The following is a 5,000-nucleotide window of genomic DNA, read 5'->3' on the forward strand; positions in this document are numbered from 1 at the left end:
AGGGGAAGAGGAGAGAAAGAGAGAGAGAGAAAGAGAAAGACAGAAAGAAGAAAGAGAGAGAAAGAGATAGAGACACACAGACAGAGAGAGAGAGAGAGAGCGAGAGGAGAGAAAGAGAGAGAGAGAGAAAAAGAAAGAGAGAGAGAGGAGAGAGAGAGAGAAGACAGAGAGGGGGGAGGAGAGAGGAGACAGAGGGGGGGAGGAAGGAGAACAAGAGGGGGGGAGAGAAGGAGACAAGAGAGAGGGGGAGAGAAGGAGAACAAGAGAGGGGGGGAGGAAGAGAGACAAGAGAGAGGGGGAGAGAAGGAGACAGAGGGGGGGAGGAAAGGAGAACAGAGGGGGGGAGAGGAGGGACAGAGGGGGAGAGAGAAGGAGAGAGGGGGAGAGAAGGAGACAGAGAGAGGGGGGGAGAGACAAGGAGACAGAGGGGGGGAAGAGAACAAGAGAGGGGGGAGAAGAGAACAAGAGGGGGGGGAGGAGGAGAAGGAGACAGAGGGGGAGGAAGAGAACAGAGGGGGAGAGAAGGAGACAGAGGGGGGAGAGAAGGAGACAGAGGAGAGGGGGGGAGAGAGGAGGAGACAGAGGGGGGGGCAGGAGGAGACAGAGGGGGGGAGAAGGAGACAGGGGGGGAGAGAAGGAGACAGAGGGGGCAGGAGAGAAGGAGGGGGGGGCAGGAGAGAAGGAGACAGAGGGGGGGGCAGGAGAGAAGGAGACAGAGGGGGGGAGAGAGAGGAGACAGAGGGGGGGGAGAGAGGAGACAGAGGGGGGAGAGGGAGACAGAGGGGGGAGAGAGAGGAGACAGAGGGGGGAGAGAGGAGACAGAGGGGAGAGGAGACAGAGGGGGGGGGGAGAGGAGACAGAAGGGGGGGGGAAGAGCGGAGAGAGAGAAGGAGACAGAGGGGAAGAGCGGAGGAGAGAAGGAGACAGAGGGGGGAAGAGCGGAGGAGAGAAGGAGACAGAGGGGGAAGAGCGGAGGAGAGAAGGAGACAGAGGGGGAAGAGCGGAGGAGAGAAGAAGACAGAGGGGGGGAGGGAGAGAAGGAGACAGAGGGGGGGGGAAGAGCGGAGGAGAGAAGGAGACAGAGGGGGAGAGATGGAGGAGAGAAGAGGCGAGAGACAGGAGGAGAGAAGGAGGAGACACAGGGGGGGAGGAGAGGAGACAGAGGGGGAGAGAGGAGGAGACACAGGGGGAGAGAGGAGGGAGGGAGGGGAGAGAGGAGGAGGGGACAGGGGGAAAGAGGAGGAGGAGACACAGGGGGAGGAGAGGAGGGAGGAACACAGGGGGAGAGAGGAGGAGGAGACAGAGGGGAGAGAGGAGGAGGAGACAGAGGGGGAGAGAGAAGGAGGAGACAGAGGGGGGAGAGAAGGAGGAGACACAGGGGGAGAGAGAAGGAGGAGACACAGGGAGAGAGAAGGAGAGACACAGGGGAGAGAGAAGGAGGGAAGGAGACAGGGGGGGGAGAGAAGGAGGAGACACAGGGGAGAGAGAAGGAGGAGACACAGGGGGAGAGAGAAGGAGGAGACACAGGGGGAGAGAGAAGGAGGAGACACAGGGGGAGAGAAGAAGGAGGAGACACAGGGGGAGAGAGAAGGAAGACACAGGGGGAGAGAAGGAGGAGACACAGGGGGAGAGAAAGGAGGAGACACAGGGGGAGAGAGAAGGAGGAGACACAGGGGAGAGAGAGAAGGAGACACAGGGGGAGAGAAGGAGGAGACAGACAGGGGAGAGAGAAGGAGGAGACACAGGGGGGAGAGAAAGGGAGAAAAACGAGGGGAGAGGGAGGAGGAAAAACGAGGGAGAGAGGAGGGAGGAAACGAAGAGAGAGGAGGAGGGGAGAGGGAGGAGGAAAACAGGGAGAGAGGAGGGAGGAGGAGAAAAACGAGGGGAGAGAGGAGGAGGAAAACGAGGGGAGAGAGGAGGAGAGAGGAGGAGGAAAACGAGGGGAGAAAGAAGGAGAGGATAGAGGAAAAACGGAGGGGAGACAGGGAGGAAAACGAGGGAGAAAGAAGGAGAGAGGAGGAGGAAAACGAGGGGAGAAAGAAGGAGAGAGGAGGAGGAAAACAAGGGGAGAAAGAATGGAAGAAAGAAGGGGAGAAAGAATGGAAGAAAGAAGGGGAGAAAGACTGGAAGAAAGAAGGGGAGAAAGAAGGGGAGAAAGAAGGGGAGAAAGAAGGGGAGAAAGAAGGGGAGAAAGAAGGAGAGAAAGAAGGGGAGAAAGAAGGGGAGAAAGAAGGGGAGAAAGAAGGAGAGAAAGAAGGAGAAAGAAGGGGAGAAAGAAGGGAGAAAGGAGGGAGAGAAAGAAGGAGAGAAAGAAGGGAGAAAGAAGGGGGAGAAAGAAGAGAAGAAGGAGAGAAAGAAGGAGAGAAAGAAGGAGAGAAAAAGAAGGGGAGAAAGAAGGGAGAGAAAGAGGGAGAGAAAGAAGGAGAGAAAGAAGGAAGAAAGAAGGAGAAAAGAAGGAGAAAGAGAGGAGAAAGAAGGGGAGAAAGAAGGGGAGAAAGAAGGAGAGAAAGAAGGGGAGAAAGAAGGGGAGAAAGAAGGGGAGAAAGAAGGAGAGAAAGAAGGGGAGAAAGAAGGGGAGAAAGAAGGGGAGAAAGAAGGGGAGAAAGAAGGAGAGAGACAAGGGAGAAAGAGGGAGGAAAGAAGGGAGAAAGAAGGGAGAAAGAAGGGATAGAAGGGAGGAAAGAGGGGAGAAAGAAGGGAGAAAGAGGGGAGAAAGAAGGAGAGAAAGGAGAGAAAGAAGGGGGAGAGAGAAGGGGAGAAAGAAGGAGAGAAAGAATGGAGAAAAGAAGGAGAGAAAGAAGGAGAGAAAGAATGGGAGAAAGAAGGAGAGAAAGAAGGAGAGAAAGAATGGGAGAAAGAAGGAGAGAAAGAATGGGAGAAAGAAGGAGGGAGAGAGAGGGGAGAAAGAAGGAGGGAGAGAGAGGGGAGAAAGAAGGAGGGAGAGAGAGGGAGAAAGAAGGAGAGAGGGAGAGAGCGAAGGAGGGAGAGAGAGGGGAGAAAGAAGGAGGAGAGAGAGGGGAGAAAGAAGGAGGAGAGAGGGGGAGAAAGAAGGAGGAGAGAGAGGGGAGAGAGAAGGAGGAGGAGAGGGGGAGAAAGAAGGAGGGGAGAGAGGGGGAGAAAGAGGAGGAGAGAGGGAGGGAGAAAGAAGGAGGGAGAGAGAGAGGAGAGAGAAGAGGAGAGAGAGGGGAGAAAGAAGGAGGGAGAGAGGGGAGAAAGAAGGAGGGAGAGGGAGGGAGAAAGAAGGAGGGAGAGAGGGGAGAAGAAGGAGGGAGAGAGAGGGGAGAAGAAGGAGGGAGAGAGAGGGGAGAAAGAAGGAGGAGAGAGAGGGAGAAAGAAGGAGGGAGAGGGGGGAGAGAGAAGAGGGAGGAGAGAGGGAGAGAGGAGGGAGGAGAGAGGGGAAAGAAGGAGGGAGAGGGGAGAGAAGGAGGGAGAGGAGAAAGAAGGAGGGAGAGGAGAAAGAAGGAGGGAGAGAGAGGGGGAGAAAGAAGGAGAGGGAGGGAGAGGAAAGAAAGGAGAGGAAAGAGGGAGAGAGAGAGGAGAGAGGAGGAGGGAGGGAGAGAGAGGAGGAGAGGGAGGGAGAGGGAGAAGGGAGAGAAAGAGGAGGAAGAGAAGAGGGAGGAGGGAGATAGGGAGAGAGGGAGGAAGGAGAGGGGGAGGAGGAGGAGGAGAGGGGAGGAGGAGAGGGAGGGAGGAGAGAGAGGGAGTAGGTGGGTGGGAGAGGTGAGGGGAAAAGAGCAAAAAAGGAAGGAGAGAGGTGATGGAATAAGGAAAGAACTGGTAGGGGAGAAGAAAAGAGAGGGTTTGGGGAATGGGACCTTTGGGGAAGGGAGGAAGAGGGGTAAGGAAACAGGTGGCGAAGAGGGGGAGAAGAGGGAGAGGGAGGAGGAGGAGAAGAGGGGAGAGGGAGGAGGGAGGGAAGAGGGGAGGGGAGGAGGGAGAGAAGAGGGAGAGGGAGGAGGGAGAAGAGGGGAGAGGGAGGGGAGGGGAGAAGAGGGGAGAGGGAGGAGGGGGAGAAGAGGGGAGAGGAGGAGGGGGAGAAGAGGGGAGAGGGAGGGGAGGGGAGAAGAGGGGGAGAGGGAGGGAGGGGAGAAGAGGGGAGAGAGGAGGAGGGGAGAAGAGGGAGAGAGGGAGGAGGGGAGGGAGGGGAGAGGGAGGAGGGGGAGAAGAGGGGAGGGGAGGAGGGGGAGAGGACAGAGGGGAGGGGAGAAGAGGGGGAGAGGACAGAGGACAGGGGAGGGGAGGGGAGAGGACAGAGGACAGGGGAGGGAGGGAGAGGACAGAGGACAGAGGACAGGGGAGGGGGAGGGAGAGGACAGAGGACAGGGGAGGGGAGGGGAGAGGACAACGGAGGGGAGGGGAGGGGAGGGAGAGGACAGAGGACAGGGCAGGGGAGGGGGGGGAGAGGACAGAGGACAGGGGAGGGGAGGGGAGAGGACAGGGGGAGGGGAGGGGGGGAGAGGACAGAAGACAGGGGAGGGGAGGGAAGAAGACAGGGGAGGGGAGGGGAGGGAAGAGGACAGGGGAGGGAGGGAGGAAGAGGACAGGGAAGAGGGAAGAGGACAGGGGGAGGGGAGGGAGGAAAGAGGACAGGGGGAGGGAGGGGAGGAAAGAGGACAGGGGAGGGGAGGGGAGAGGGAAGAGGACAGGGAAGGGGGGGGGGAGGAAAGAGGACAGGGAAGGGAGGGAGAGGGAAGAGGACAGGGGAAGGGAGGGGAGAGGGAAGAGGACAGGGGAAGGGAGGGGAGGGAAGAGGACAGGGGAAGGGAGGGGAGAGGGAAGAGGACAGGGGAAGGGAGGGGAAGAGGGAAGAGGACAGGGGAAGGGTGGGGAGGGGAGGGGAGGGGAGGGGAGGGGAGGGGAGGGAAGAGGACATGGGAGGGGAGGGAAGAGGGAAGGGAAGAGGGGAGAGGAGAGGAAAGAGGAGGGAAGATAAAGGGTTAGAGGAGAAAGAAGGGACTGAGGAGAAAGGAGTGACAAGAGTGGAGAAAAACCTAAAATAT

At 58.3% G+C, this 5,000-nt stretch overlaps 1 protein-coding gene across 1 annotated transcript in view; it reads right to left on the reverse strand.

Annotated features, from left to right (window-relative positions):
• Positions 1–5,000, reverse strand: part of Dg (Dystroglycan) — a 51,830-nt gene that overhangs the window by 14,837 nt on the left and 31,993 nt on the right. The gene's annotated exons all lie outside the window — the stretch shown is intronic.

Source organism: Penaeus vannamei, chromosome 37 (genome assembly GCF_042767895.1).
Source record: "Penaeus vannamei isolate JL-2024 chromosome 37, ASM4276789v1, whole genome shotgun sequence".
Taxonomy (NCBI): Eukaryota; Metazoa; Arthropoda; class Malacostraca; order Decapoda; family Penaeidae; genus Penaeus; species Penaeus vannamei.